Below are 16,071 nucleotides of genomic sequence, written 5' to 3' on the forward strand. Positions count from 1 at the left end.
ATTGTGTAAACTTTTCCATGATCTAGAACAGGGCTTTGCAAGGGCAAACGGTGACACCTCAAAGTATAGGTCATGAATGGAGATACTGTTGGTTGCCTCGGCTGGGGAAGGGGGCTATGCTGCTGGCATCTGGGGGCTGGAGGCCAGGGGTGCTGCTAAACATCCTACAAGGCACAGGACAGCCCCGCAAAAGGGATTCATCCAAGCCCCAAATGTCAGGAGTGTCAAGACTGAGAAACCCTGGTCACTTGGTCTAGGAAAAAAACACACACTGAGACTGGCCAATGCCCTGCTGAGAATGTCACCTCCTGATGGTTTGCTTAGTGTTTTGGGCATCTTGACTCAGGAAAGGGGTGTCCTTGCTGGTATCTGAAAAATTAAAGCCTCCACTAGAAATAAACTGGCAGTAATGCTCATCTGTAAGTCTCTTAAAGTTCAAGTCATCTGTGGGAATCTGGTCTGTTCTGAATCCCTAGAAAAATGGAGTAGTAACGATCAGTGATACAATTTATAGCTCATTTTACAGAATGGAAAACAGACAGGTTATGTCACACAGCTAGGAAGCAAGCGAACAAAGGATTTTCCGGCTCCTTCTCCTTTCCCTCTGGCATGAAGCTACATTGCATTTCCCAGCCTCTTTGGCAGGTAGGTTTCCCAGGGACTGCGGTCTAGCCAGGGAAATGTGGACAAGGATACTAGGTGCCTGTCCAAGCCTGGCCCATGAAATGCTCAGAGGTTCTTCCTCCTCTCCCCTCCCCGCCACCTGCCAGCCAAAGGGAGAGACTCCAAAGACGTAGAGAAAGGTGGAGCCCTGGGATGGAAGCAGGCCTGGTGCTGTCTTGCTGCTAGGAGGAAAGCTGCCAGATCAGGAAGCCTAGCCTTAGACTGTTGTGTGAGCAAAAAACAAAACATGAACAAACAACAACAAAAAGCCCCAATACCTGGGTTAAGCCACAAAAATATTGGGTGACTAAAGAATTTCACCATTTTTGACTGATGAAACAAACATTTTCAACATCCAGGGGCACTTCACTTGTGACCATTTGCCCAGGACTGTATGGGGAAATTCACCTCAATCCAGTGTGCAAAACAAAAAAGTAAGGTAGAAAATGAATGATGCTTCTGAATATGCTAGCCTTTATATTTGGACAGACTTCTGCTAAATCAGGTTTGAAAATCAAAATATACACTAAAACTACTTTATCAGTGTTTTACGCAAGAGGAGAAAGCCTATTTCTATCTCAGGCAGTTTTTCTAGTTGTTTTAAGTTCTTAAACCTTGCATGAAGATTCATAAATTCATATATCCCCCCAAAACTAAGTGTTGCATTCTGGGATTTAGCTGAAAAATGTGAAATACAAAGTTGTTGGTTGTTTTTTTTTTTTTTTGTCAGACCATTCCCAGTTGGTTGCATATCTCAGGAGCCAAAGCTTATTACTTTCCAAGTTGTAATTTAAACTTTTCAAATTGCCTCCAGACCCATCTTTTTCATGTAGCACAGTGGGAAAAACTCAGCACATTGGCTCCAAATGCATCTCTTTTTTATTCCTCTCTTTCCAAAATCCTACCTCCTTTGAGACTCCAACCTCATTATTACAAAGAAACTTTGGGCAGGAGTATCTTTTTATGAAGTGTTTTTGCGAGAGACATTCGTTATTGCATCTGTCTTTGGAGAGACACTTTCTGAGAGCCTTTCAAACTCGCTGTGTAGTCACATTTTAGGATCTTTGTGGCGTGGCTGTAAGGGGAAATTAGGCTTTATAACTATGCAGAGAATTGACCTGGTAAACACATTAGAGATGGATTGCCCTCTATTTCTCCCTAAATAGCACCCAAACAATGCTGGCTCCATAGCCATTTCAGAACCCAAGTCAGAGTTTTGTTGCTGAGGAAACAGAAGTTTCAAATTTTGCTCAATATGCTCAGTCTTCTTCGGTGGAGAAAGCCTTTCATGGTACACCAGCTGCCTGTGAGGAGGCCAGGAGCTCACAAACATACGATGCCCATGGGAACATTTGCATGGGGTGTACATATAAAATATGGTGAACACTCCAGTTCCACATAAAAAATGACAGTTTAAGGAATGAGATGACTTTTAGTAAAACTTTCTGTTCTTATTCTTATTTTCTTGGATCTTAGCTCCAGTGCACATTTTTAAGGCATGGAGGGGAAGAAAATGGGAAGCTACTTACACACTTCAGTATGGTAGAATCTGTATCCTGAGCAGTTGTTTGCTTGCTGTTTCTTTCATGTTCCAAGAGTAGGTTCTGAAACATAGTCAGAACCTATTGGATTTGAGTTGTCAGGTATCTCCATAAATAATTGGGAAGAATTTTTAAGTGGATTGAGAGGGAACTGGACTAAAAATGAGGGGAGGTTTTGTTTGTTTGTTTCCTGTATTGGTCAGGGTGGAATAAGTTATGCTGCTATAACAAATAACCCCCAAAATGTCAGTAACCAAAAATAATGCAGGTTTATTTCTTACTCATGCCCCATACCCATTGGTGGAGTGCTATGCTTCACGTCTTTACTCTGACTTGCAGGGTAATGGAAGCTCCACCATATGGAAATTCACAGGTCATTGTGATGGGGAGGATAGAAAGCAGAGAACCACACTTTAGCAAAATGCTTCACCAAAGAAAGGACATATATCTCTTTTGCTTAATTTTATTAACCAGAGCTAGTCTAATGACCCAAGCTAATTTCAATGAGGCAGGGAAGTGTGATCAAGCCAATACCAGAAATAGTAATTGTATATTGTGAAGTAGTGGTAATATTGACCTCTGTGCCCTACCCCAGCAGATACATACTCATATGCATGTAAACATTCAACCTTATACCCAGATTTGAAATTTCCCTAAAAGTAAAACAAAGAAATCTAATTAGGAACAGTTACAGAACTGTAGCTCAGATTAGGAGATGCACAAAAAATAAGATTCTTCTGCATTTTCAGGGATTGTTATTAAGTAAGTAGCGGTAAGGCATTTTGTTGTGGGGCTGTTCTTCTACTATTGACTCATAGTTATGAAGTAGCAGAATATAATCTGTGGGCTGAAAATATTTAATTTATTTATCTCATTTTAAAAAATAAATTGAAAGCAGTGCAGACTAAATTTTGATTATTCTTTTTTTTCCCCTGTTCTTTTCTTTTTAACAGCATGTTGAATATCAGTGAGAAATGTGTCCATACATGTGAGACATACTCACTGAATCTCATTTTCAAGGTCTGTTGAACACACTAAAGGCAAATATGAAGCATGAGAAGAAGACTTTAGAAATGTAATTAGAGATACATGATTTTCTGTAAACCTACCACTCCTCTAAGAAAAAAATGTAATTAGAATTAAAGGTGATGCTATCAGAATTTACTGCCACAGATATATCTGGGTTTTTCTTGTTTATGACTCTGCAACATTATGATAATCCCTTTTCAGTGTTTTTTTCCTTCTTCTGCTTTTCTTTCTCTTGCTGTGTTTCTTTATTTCCCTTTACCTAAAATGAGAAAAATGCCTGGGAGGAGTCAAAAGGAACAACACAGCAATAAAATTAAGCCATCCTAATTTTGGAAAGCTAGGAGAGTTGAATAGATTACAAAGAGATAAATAAGATCCATCTAAAGCAGCCACCAAAAAACAAAACAAAACAAAACAAAAGCAAACAATCACAGACTGCTTGCTCCTTTGAAATTCCCCATGAGATCAAAAAAGAAAATCATAAATTTCACTCTGCATGATGCCTGAAGAGTAAACATCTCATTCTACTTTGTCTTTGCCCCAGGTTTTAATTTACCAAGCACCTCCAGAGGTCTCTTATGCCACCATCAAGCCTTACTGTGTGTTATTTAGAATACAGTGGTGCCTGATAGAATTCTGACCTGACAAGACAGCATTCCCTAAGGAAAGCATTCCTTGACATGGGCCTACATTGTGTACTCGAATCTTGGATAAAATATTTACAAACCACATGTCTGATAAGGAACTTGTATCTAGAATATGTAAGGAGCCCTCACAACTCTATAATAAAAAAACACATAACACAATTAAAAATGGACAAGATATTTAAATAGACATTTCTCCCAAGAAGATACACAAATGGTCAATAAGCACATCAAAGAATGCTCAACATTATGAAATACATTGATAAATAAATGAATGTATTCATTAATAAAGTAGAAATCAAAATGATGAATATTTGATTACTAGGATGCCTGTAATCCAAAAGACAGGCAATAACAAGTATTGGTGAAGATGTGGAAAAATCAGAACCCACATATACATCCGATAGGAATGCAAAATGGTACAGCTGCTGTGAAAAACAGTCTGGCAGTTCTTTGAAATATTAAACATACAATAACCATATGACCCAGTAATTCTGCTCCTAGGAATATATATCCAGAGAAGTATACCAAAGAGAAATGAAAACATACGTCTTCACAAAAACATGAATATGAATGTTCATAGCAGCATTATTCACAATAGCCAAAAAATAGAAACAATCTAAATATCCATCAGCTCATGAATGGATAGACAGAATGTGGTATGTCCATACAATGGAACATTGTTAGGCAATCAAAAGAAATTAAATACTGACACATGCTACAACATTGATGAACCTTAAAAACATCATGCTAAGTGAAAGAAGCTGGTCACAAAAGACCACATATTGTATGATTCCATTTATGTGAAATGTCCTTAATAGGCAAATCTGTAGAAACAAAATAAATTAGTGGTTGCCTGGTGACATCTAATGGATATGGACTTGCTTTTTGGGGGTGATGAAATGTTCTAAAATGAGATAGCAGTAATGGCTGTACAACTATGTGAATATGTTAAAAGTCACTGAATTGTACACTTTAGATGTGCAGTGTATGGTATGTGAATGACATCTCAATAACACTGTTTCAAAAGAGAAAAAGAAGGCACAGTTCACTCAGTTCCAACACTGAGGCTAAACCCTGTCTGCGAGGGTTTGCAGGCTTCATAGTTTATAATGCTGTGCCTCTGGTTTTAGCCTCTGGTTCCAGGTCCTCTAGGAAGGAAACTGATAGCTCTTAACTGGGCCAACCACACAGTCTCTGCCCAGTGATTGTCTTCTCATGATCTCTCCCTGCCTCCATCCCATGCCATTTACACTAAGATGTTTCATTTCCTGCTTCAGAGTAGAAGTTTGGAAGAAGTTCGTATTTGTTAATGAACATGCCTGAAATACAGTATATAAGTCTTTAACGCTGATATCCACTAGTGACTATGGAAAACTTGCTCTCCTTTAATGTGCTTGACAATTGGTGGCTGCTAGCTTTACCAATTAACACAACTGGCTGTGTGATGCCAGAACTATTTAGAGCTTTCTATAATCTGAGTGCCCTTAGCCTGGCTCTTGGTTTCACTGTGGGACAGCACACACTGCCATGGTCAGTGAGAACACTCTGGGCACTGTGGCTTTGGGGAAAAGAGTTTTAAAACCCTTTGGGGGAAACGGACTTGGCCCAATGGATAGGGCGTCTGCCTACCACATGGGAAGTCCGTGGTTCATACCCCGGGCCTCCTTGACCTGGGTGGAGCTGGCCCATGTGCAGTGCTGATGCGCACAAGGAGTGCTGCGCCACGCAGGGGTGTCCCCCGCATAGGGGAGCCCCATGCACAAGGAGTGCGCCCCGTAAGGAAAGCCACCCAGCGTGAAAGAAAGAAAGTGCAGCCTGCCCAGGAAGGGTGCCGCACACATGGAGAGCTGGCACAGCAAGATGACACAACAAAAAGAAACACAGATTCCCAGTGTCGCTGATAAGGATAGAAGCAGTCACAAAAGAACACACAGCAAATGGACACAGAGAGCAGACAACTGGGGGGAGAGGGGGAGGGGAGAGAAATAAATAAAAAATAAATCTTTGAAAAAAAAGTTTTTTAAACCCTTTGGTAGGGGAAATGGATGTGGCTCAAGTAGTTGGGCTCCTGTCTATCATATAGGAGGTCCAGGGTTCCATGCCCAGGGACTCCTGGTGAAGGCAAGTTGGCCCACGTGGTGAGTTGGCCCACTCAGGGTGCTAGCCCACACGGGAGTTCCACCCCATGCAGGAATGCTGGCCAGTGCGGAGAGCTGGAGCAGCAAGATGACACAACAAGAGACACAGAGGAGAGACAATAAGAGACGTAGCAGAAAAGGGAGCTGAGGTGGTGCAAGAGAATGATCACCTCTCTCCCACTCCAGAAGGTCCCAGGATCAGTTCCTGGAACCGCCTAATGAGAATATAAGCAGACACAGAAGAACACACAGCAAATGGACACAGAGAGCAGACAATGGAGGGAGGGAATGAAATAAATAAATAAATCTTAAAAAAAAAAACAGAAAAAACCCTTTGGTAGGGAAGAGTACCATCTGCTTGGGATTCCAGTGGAAAACCATTTGGCTTTCCAAATGGCTGAGTGCTACCGTAGTCTCTACGCAATGCCGTTGGACTTCCCCCAGCAGAACAGCACATGGATATGGCCGCTTAAGCCATTAAGCTTAATATTGTATGGACTCCACTTAAACATGATGGGATACATCATAAATTTTGTTGAATCATTTAACAATTGTGTAAAAAAATCATCTCTCTGCTATGCAAGAGAGACCTGAATTGCTATAAATCATATAAACCCTTCCATTAACTTTTCAGCTACAAAACCTCTTCATTATCTCAAGTAGGATTTGCTGTAAAGTATAAGGAAAATGAATATAGGAATACCTCATTTTGTTGCACTATATTGCCCTTTGCAGATACTATGCTTTTTTTTAAAAAATACAAATTGAAGGTTTGTGGCAACCCTGTGCTGCTAACAAGTCTATCAGTGCCATTTTGCCAAAAGCATGTGCTCATTTTGTGTCTCCATGTCAGTTTTATTAACGTATAAGTACTTTGGATTTTTTAGACATAATGCTGCTGCACACTTATTGGACTACAATACAGTGTGAACATAACTTTTATATGCACTGGGAAACCAAAAAATTTGTGTGACTCGTTTTATTGCAATATTTGTTTTATTGCTGTATTCGCTTAACTGTGGTGATCTGGATCTGAACCTGCAATATCTCCGGGATATGCTTGTACTGATTCTCTTGGAGTATTTATGAAAATTGCATTTTTATAAGAAATGACAGTTCAGATATCTGCATGGTTCATTCTCCATCTTCATTTAGGCCTCTTCTCAAATGAGACCTTTTCTGGAAAACCTTCCCTGATCACCCTGTCAAAAAACTGGACAGTTCCCATCACTCTCTATGCCCCACGTCCCCAAAATGTTCTCCTTAAAGAATAAAGCTTCTTTCCAAGTAGTTTAAGGTCATTGACTTTGCCTGTATCTGTTGTTCTTTTGCCAACTCACCCCATTCCCAAGTGGCCTTTCTAGGTATTTTGCTAAACTAAAGGAGAAATTTTATTATTCCCTTAGGAAGCAAGAGTGATCACCATCAGTGATTATTCTAAATAACTTATATTTTTCTGCCTTATATAAAGAATAGATAGCATGAGGTATTAAGCATTTGAATTATTTTCACCCACTGAATGCTACTATTTTGGGGAGCTTTCAAAATAGGTACAGTAAAATAGTCTGGCATTGTCCTAATATAGCAATACATTGTTCTTATAGAGTAAAAGGGTATATTAGAAAGTACCCAGACATTGATAGGGTTTTTGACCTTGCAATGCACCAACTAAATAATTAGAGACAAATTAATTGATCTCCTTAACCCATATTTTCTTGAATGTAATGTAGAAGAAATCATACTTTGTAGGGTGGAAAGTATTAAATGAAGCAATATATACAGAAGATATAGAAGGTGTCATGCAAGTATCACCATTACCATAGCATGAATTTTTATAGTAGTTTTATTTTTTTAAAAAAATGACTGCATGCGTTCCCCAAAGTATCTCTCCAACCAGATTCCTTAGTAGCTGAAACCTTGAAAACGATATTCCCTTTGGATGGAAAAAGGCAGTTCAGGCAAAGAAAATAAATTATGTGTAGTAATTTAGAAGGCAACCTGAGAAATAGGCTGCCCCCAATTGGCTTTTTTGAGGAGGTAAGTATAGTTGCCAAAAAATCGGTTGAAGACCTCCATTCCAGGCTCTTTCCTCCTGAGATATACCAGATTTCTTTTCATAATTATGCTGCCTAAGATCATATTCTGCTCATTCAGAAAGACAGTACTTCATTGGGAGAAACCCTGCTTTTCTCAGCAGTGTTTGAAGTATATTGCACTCTTAATGTATTTTACTTTAAAACCTTTTATATTTAATACTTTCTCCCCAAGAAACAACATGTTAATATTGTTTGAGTCAGCTAGTCTGTGTCTGTAACTGTTTGATATTATTGATGAATTGCAAAAAGAATTATTGGATTATGTTTTTAAACAGGTCTTTTCCTCTGGGCAAATGAGATTATATTGGATTCAGAGCTTTACTTGATTACTTAATCAAGTAAACCTCTTGTGTCAGTAGGGTGTTGAGTACCCACCCCTTGGTGGGTGGGGACTTGCAGATAAAAGGCATGGCAAAGGACAGAGTTGGGGGATTTTGATGTTGAAGCTTTCATGTTGGAGTTTGATGCTGAAGCCTTAAGCTCGAGCCCCAGGAAGTAAGCACACAGAAGAAAGAGAAGCAAGCCCCAGGAAGGGAGGAGCCCAGGAAGCCTGAACTCTCATAGACATCAGCAGCCTTCTTGCTCCAAGATGTGAAAATAGACTTTGGTGAAGGGAAGTAACCTACTTTATGGCCTGGTATCTGTAAGCTCCTACCCCAAACAATACCCTTTATAAAAACCAACCAATTTCTGGTATTTTGCATCAACACCCCTTTGGCTGACTAATACAGAATTTGGTACTGAGGAGTAGGGAAGTGCTTTTGCAATTACTGAAATGTTGGAATGGTTTTATAAATGGGTAAGCGTTAGTTTTTGGAGGAATTATGAGATGCTTGATGGAAAAAGCCTAAATTGTTTTGCTGAAACTGTTGGTAGTAACATGGAGCCTAAAGTTATTTTTGATAAGGTCTTAGAAGGAAATAACTGTGAGATGGATGCTAAAGAGACTTTTTATGATGCCTTAGAAGTTAATGATGAAACTATTATTGGAAACTGGAGGAATGGTGATCCATATCTTAAAGTCACAGAGAACTTAGCAAGATTAACTCCTGATGTTTTATGGAAGGCAGAATTTGAAAATGGCAAGCCTGGGCATTTAGCTGAAGAAATTTCCTAAGTAAATCTCGAGAATGTTGCTTGGCTTCTGCTTGCAGCTTATAGCAAAATGTTAGATGAGAGAGATATACTGAGGACTGAATTGTCAGGCACAAAGAAAACAGAAACTAATTCTGGAAATTCCAAGCCTCTGGAAATCAAGCTCCCAGATGAAAGTGCACCGTTAGAGGACTTAACTAAACTTGGAACTTGCAAATTAGGAATGAAGATGCAGTTGTCTTGGAAAAACTTACGGAAAGTCTTACTGCCTCATGGCTTGGATCCCTGCTTCCTGCATGCAAAACCAACAAGGTTTTTGAGAGAGCTGTATGAACAAAACCACTGTCAGCTTGGACTAAAAGGGACATGGAAAGGAAAGAGTGAAGGAGAAATAGCTTTAAGAGGAAAACCATGGAAGCTAAGATCTGGAATTAAGACATCACCTTGGGCCAAAAGAGGAACCCCACCCATGTGTACAGAGAAGGTAAGTTTGACCCAGCAGTTGAAAAGGGTGGATGTTCCTATCCAATGTTCTGGGAGAGTTTTGCTGCCCCAGGGTACAGAAAGGGTGGAGCACATTCCCCAAGGATTAGGGTGGTTAAGGTTAGCACCCCACAGGTCTGAGAGGGGTGGACCTGTCCCCCAAAGGTTAGGGAAGGCCAGGTGGTCAAATCTTTTACTCTGAGAGGGTTGAGCTCGTATGCCAAAGGTTAGGGAGGCCAAGTGGTCAACTCATTGCTTTGAGAGGGTTGAGCCTATATGCCAAAGTTTAGGGGGAATGTTGTCTTCATGTCACTATACTAGAGGGATTAAGACTCTAACCCAAATACTGGGTAAGGTGTGGCAATCACTCCAATGCTCTCAGAGGATGAGCTCTGGAGCTTGGTTGACACCAAGATGCTTGATGAGCATGGAACCAAGACAATGGCCATTGTGCATGCCAGTGGAAAGGGTGTGTCTTCATATGACCCCAAGAAGAAGAAACCGTCTTCTTAAGAATGACTCCCAGACTTTGAAATCAGAGGATTCTCTGCAGGTCTACTGAATTGTAGAGAAACTTTGATTCAGGTTTCCCTCCCAATTTCCCAATTTCTCCTTATTGTAATGAAAATGTTTATCCTTTGTCCATTTGTGTATTGGAAGTAGATGAATTGTTTTTTAAGTTTCTGAGGTTTATAGCAGACAGGACTTTGCCCTAGTATAAACCGTATTTCTTTAAATTGATTGTGATATGATTTAGTACTTGCATTCTAAATGATTTAAGGTTTTTTTGAATATTGTAATGTCTTTTTGGAATTCGATGGAGTGTAGCAGTTTGATATTATTGATGAATTCCAAAAAGAAATACTGGATTATGTTTATAAACTGGTCTTCTCCTCTGGGCATATGAGATTATATTGGATTCAGAGGTTTATTTGATTAAGTGTCAGTAGGGCATTGAGTACCCACCCCTTGGTAGGTGGGGACTTGCAGATAAAAGGCATGGCAAAGTACAGAGTTGGGGGTTCTTAATGCTGGAGTTTGATGCTGAGGTCTTAAACTGGAGCTCCGGGAAGTAACATCACAGAGGAAAAAGAAGTAAGCCCTGGAAAGAAAGGAACCTTGAACACAGAGAGAATCAAAACCCTGGAATGGAGGGACCCAGGAAGCCTGAACGTTTGCAGTCATCAGCAGCCATCTTGCTCCAACATGTGAAAATGGACTTTGGTGAGGGAAGTAACTTATGCTTTATGGCCTGGTATGTGTAAGTTCCTACCCCAAATAAATACCTTTTAAGAGACTGTTGATAACAATATGGATGCTAAAGAGATAGAAGTAAATGATGAAACTATTATTGGAATCTGGAGGAAAGGTGATCCATTATATATACATGAGCTGGCCACTTATAAATGTTGTGCAAAGCCATGTGGGAGGAGGAGAATGCTAGGGATAAGGAACAGTGAGGGGAGCCCAGGAGGAGCCCTGGGGAGCTTCAGCACTTAACAACCAGGAAGAGAGCCTCACAGAGGAACTGAGGACACCCAGTCAGGATGGTAGGCAAAAAGCCAGGGCAGTCTGATGCTATAGACAGCAAAGGAAAATACTTAGGACCAGGTATCACTGGGATGATGGATAACCTAACAAACTGGATAAACTCTAAAGCATACAATTTCAGGATATGATTTTGCTCTAATAACTCCATGGCTCATTACTAAGACTAGGAGGATTCCCCCACTGAGTTTGTATAATGATTAAAATGATTTTTTTAAAAATTTCACTGGAAGCCAGTTGGAAGGTAGAATGAACCACGTGACGTGATTAAAAAGTGAACTCAACAGATTCACTTGCTTCTATATTCTGGGCTGGCAGAAACTCCACATAGTTATTTTTTGTGAATTCTATTTCTGGATTGTTAGGTTCAAGGCCTTACCAAAATAAAAGATGGAAACAGGCTGCTCCAGGGTTACTTGATGATGTGAGTCATGCCTGGAGTGTTGAGTTTCCATGGTTTACTCATAGGTATTTGAATCTTGCTAGTGCGTTGGGCAGAGTCTAAAAAAAAAAAAAAATTTAGGGGAAAGGTCTTAAAAATACAGACTGAGAAATAATTATTCTGTGAAGGACCTAAACTGTGTGTCTCCCATCTGTAAATTCTGGTTTGCAGTGTGTAGTTTATGGTACATTTTAAAAAATGTTTATATTTCTGTTTGCTTTATAGTACCTTCCATTTTTAATTATTATTTAGGTATTACACAGATGAATAAAGAGTAGGGGCTTGTTTTGGTGATTGGCTGAGTTCTTCACATAAAAGAATGCTGTAAAATGGGAAATTGGGTTCTCAATTGGATATAAATTCCAGGTATTCTATTATTCTTACAAAAAAATTAAGATGGGAGAGCTCATGTAGCTCAAGTCATTGAGCACGTGGTTCCCATGCATGAGGTCCTGGGTTCAGTCTCCAGTACCAACTTAAAGAATTAATAATAATTAAGACAGTTAAAAACCTACAATCTGTGCTTGCTTTGGCAGCACAGATACTAAAATTGGAACGATACAGAGAAGATTAGCATGGCCTCTGTGCAAGGATGACATGCAAATTCATGACATGCAAAATTCCATATTTTGAAATGGAAGAAATTGCCTTGCCAATGTACATACAGGGCAACACCTATAGCAGTGATGAAAGACAAAATGTCAAAAACAAAGCTTTTTTATTTTTTCATTTTTGATACCCCAATTTATTTCTCCTTTATTTAATTTTTCTAAATTACTATGTGTTCTGTATCTAATATTAAACGCATCACTAGATTCAGTTTTACTATTAATGGAACCTGGCAATATATTGGGCTTCCTTTTTGAAGAAGTTTTGGACTACAGAGAGGTTCAACTATGGCAAGGCAGGAGCACTTGTGTGGGATGTATTGGTGGATGGCACATGGTTGGGAGGGAGTTCTCCAGGGCATGTATACAGGGTACGAAGAAAGGTTTGGATATTTTCATAGTGGTTTCAGTTGGAAACAACAGATGAGAGAGTGCTGAGTTCCTGGCCAGGGGAAATCTATCACATTCCCTAATGGAACAGCAACAATCCCCCAAGTGCAATGGCAAAGACCAACAAAGATGGATGGTCCAACAATGAACCCTTGGTACTGATGGCTCCAATTATGAGCTTGTGTACCTGAAATATGAACTAGGCCTGGAGCTGCGGGGTGCCTAAGTGTTACCTCCTGAGAGCCTCCATGTTGCTCAAATGTGGCCACTCTCTGAGTCAAACTCTGCATGTAGCTGCATTGCCTTCCCCCCAGCATGGGACATGACTCCTGGGGATGAGCCTCCCTGGTGCTCAGGGATTACTACTAAGCACCAGCTGATGATGTAACTAGAAAAAGACCTTGAATAAAAGGGTCAACTGAGACTGGCGGAATATCTCAGCCTACATGTAATATCAGGTGTTAAAAACTGCTTTTTGACTTTGGATAAAAGGGAAATGGAAAAGACAAGTGAGTTTATATGGCTATGAGTCTCCAAAAAAGAGTCAGGAGGTCATCAGAGGGGTGATGCTTATGCACTGCTCAGCAGGGTACCAGAGACAGCCAAGGTAGATGGAAACCCAGGTGCTGGTTCTCCTGAGGGCTGCAGAGATCCACAGGTTCTATGGTCCTGGCAGATGGCTCTGGAGTTCAGGGCCATGTCAGTTGGCCCTACTTTGGAGTTTCTGTTTCTGAGTGTGATGGAGTTGGACTCAGATATGACCTTTCTACATAAGCCTCTTCTGTTACTTTTACTGGACCTGTGGTTGGCGTTTGGGTTGGTGTATACTCAAGAAACCTGAATCTCTGAACTTTCCATGTGACGGCCAGGCCCTGGGCCTCAGCAGACTTGTAGCTCCTACCCTCTGGTTTCTTGGACTTACCCTGGCCAACTGACAGGGAGGTGAAGAAGGTCAACCACCACACCAGGGACCCAAGAGTGCCTACAGCTGGAGGCAGGAGAATTGCATCCATCATCCATGTGGAATCTAAGCCCCCTCTTGATGTAGAGGGGGACTGGACATAACCATCCCAGGGTCCACAGGATGGAGGAATAGAGTATGAATTAGAGTGGACTTACTGGTGTTCTGCTGGGTAACTATTGTGATTAGTAAGGGAAGAAATTGTAGTAGTGATGTGGAGAGGGTGGCCACAGTGGCTGCTGATGGTAGGGCAATGGAAGAAGAGATATGGTGTGGGGGCATTTTCAGGATTTGGAGTTGTCCTAGGTGGTGCTGCAGGGATGGATGCTGGACATTGTGTGTCCTGCCATGGCCCACCGGGTGGCCTCTGGGGGAATGTGGACTACAATGTGGACCACTGTCCATGTGGTGCAGCGGTGCTCCAGAATGTATTTGCCAGGTGCAGTGGATGTGCAGCAATGATGGAAAAGGTTGTTGATGTGGGAGGGTTGGGGTGGGTGGGTTGGGGGGGTATATGGGAACCTCATATTTTTTGCATGTGACATTTAAAAGAAAATTAAGAAGAAAAAAAAACGCATCACATTTAAAAAAACTTTAAAAAATCTACAATCTGATGTGTATTTATCTTTCAATAATAACATGTAAAAAATATATACCAAGAAATAACAAATATCACCTTTTAAGTTAAATTTGTTTTTTTTTTAATTGACTAAGAATTGGGTATTTGATGTTTATAGATACAACAAAAATGCATGGAAAATCTACTGTTTAATGTTCTAGACGTTCACAAGATTCAGATGCTGGTTTCGAGGAGCTCACCATCTTGGGGAAAGACCAGTGTAGGCACATAATTATAAACCAAGGGATCATTTTTAATACAAAGCTGTGCTTTGGGGCCTTAAAAGGGGACTGTGGAATGACCATGGAATGGGATGAGGCAGGATTCATAGAGAATAAAGCAACGTGAATTGTGACTTGAATATTGAAAACACAGAGGAAGGGCACTTGTAGTGTTCTTCCCACAGAGGAGCTTCCAGCAGAATGAAGAAGACAAGATACAGGGGACCTAGATGGTGAGGTGTCTGCATGCCAAGATACAGGCTATTGAAAGAGCTCTGGGCAGTTGATAGGACCGTTAAGATGTGTTTTAAAGAGATCATCTCTGGCAAGCATTGGGGAGTGGTGGGCATAACTGAAGGCAGAGGGATGGATTGAGATATTGTTGCTGTGGCCCAGGTACAGTACAACATGAGAAAATTAGACTTGAATGAGACCATCCCTGAAGAGTGAGAAAAAAGTTCTGGGTTCCAGTTTCAATTTTGTAACTGAAGACCAAGGCATACTTAGGCAAATGACTTTTAATTTCTCCATCCCCCTGGTGTCCTCATATATAAAATGGTGATAGTGGATGAGATAATATCTAAGATCCATTCCAGCTTTAAACCAAGCTGTTTTATACTTCCTTTGTCATGTGTGTTGCCTAATTTATTGTAATAAGATTATGGAATTTTAGATCTGTAAGGCACCTTTGACATCTCCTCTGACACTATCATGTAGTGGATAAAGAGAGGAATCGGGTGATTTGCCCAATTCAAAAACTCTCTGCTGCTCTCATTTCAGGATGCTATGCTCTCCAGTAGATTTGGTCCCCCAAAGGGCAATTAAGTCAAAATGCTCTAGCTTAATCATGGTTGAAATGGGCTAGGGTGCTCTCCTAATTAAAAGAACACTCATATAGGTTCTGATGGGAATTCAGGTTTTAGCAAAGGCTACTGAATTTTTGTGAGGTAGAAATCCTTTATATGGGGTTCACCAGTTGTGGTAGGTTAAATTATGTGCCTCAGAAAAACATGCTCTTAATCTTAATCCAATGTTGTGTGTCTGAAGCCATTGTAAACAGGCCCTTATTAAGATGTTATTTTTAGTTATGGTGTGGCCAGGTGAATCAGGATGGGTCTTAACGCTACTACTAGAGCCCTTAAGTCCACAGGGAGAAAACCACATGGAGCAGCAGAAGCTGGAAGTCCACGGAACCCCAGAAGAGAAAGGGGAAGATGCTGCCATATGCATTGCTATGCGACAGAAAAGCCAAGGATCAAGGATCGCCAGCAGTCAGCCCCAGAGTGCCGCAGTCTTCAGGAAGATAGCACTGTTTTGCTCATGCCTCCATTGTGGACTTCTGCTAGCCTCAACACCATAAGCCAATAATGTCTTGTTAAGCCAACCCATTGTATGGCATTGGTCTTAGCAGCCGAGAAACTAAGACATCTCAATAGTATGAATTGTCCAAGACCAAGGCAGAGTGAAAACAAGGACCATTGTATGACATTGAATTAACCAGTTCCAGGAAGAGGGCTTTCTCGAGCAGTGGTGATATCTGAGAGCCGATTATAGTGTGCCAGTTCTCCCCTCCAGGTGTGAGGCTTACCC

At 40.7% G+C, this 16,071-nt stretch overlaps 1 protein-coding gene and 1 non-coding gene across 3 annotated transcripts in view; both read left to right on the forward strand.

Annotated features, from left to right (window-relative positions):
- The window catches only part of PID1 (phosphotyrosine interaction domain containing 1), a 256,620-nt gene that overhangs the window by 146,256 nt on the left and 94,293 nt on the right, over nt 1-16,071 (forward strand). The window lies entirely within an intron of this gene.
- On the forward strand, nt 12,203-12,314 carry LOC111763424 (U6 spliceosomal RNA). The gene has a single exon (XR_002796300.2). It is a non-coding gene; the product is annotated as a U6 spliceosomal RNA (small nuclear RNA).

Source organism: Dasypus novemcinctus, chromosome 7 (assembly GCF_030445035.2).
Source record: "Dasypus novemcinctus isolate mDasNov1 chromosome 7, mDasNov1.1.hap2, whole genome shotgun sequence".
Taxonomy (NCBI): domain Eukaryota; kingdom Metazoa; phylum Chordata; class Mammalia; order Cingulata; family Dasypodidae; genus Dasypus; species Dasypus novemcinctus.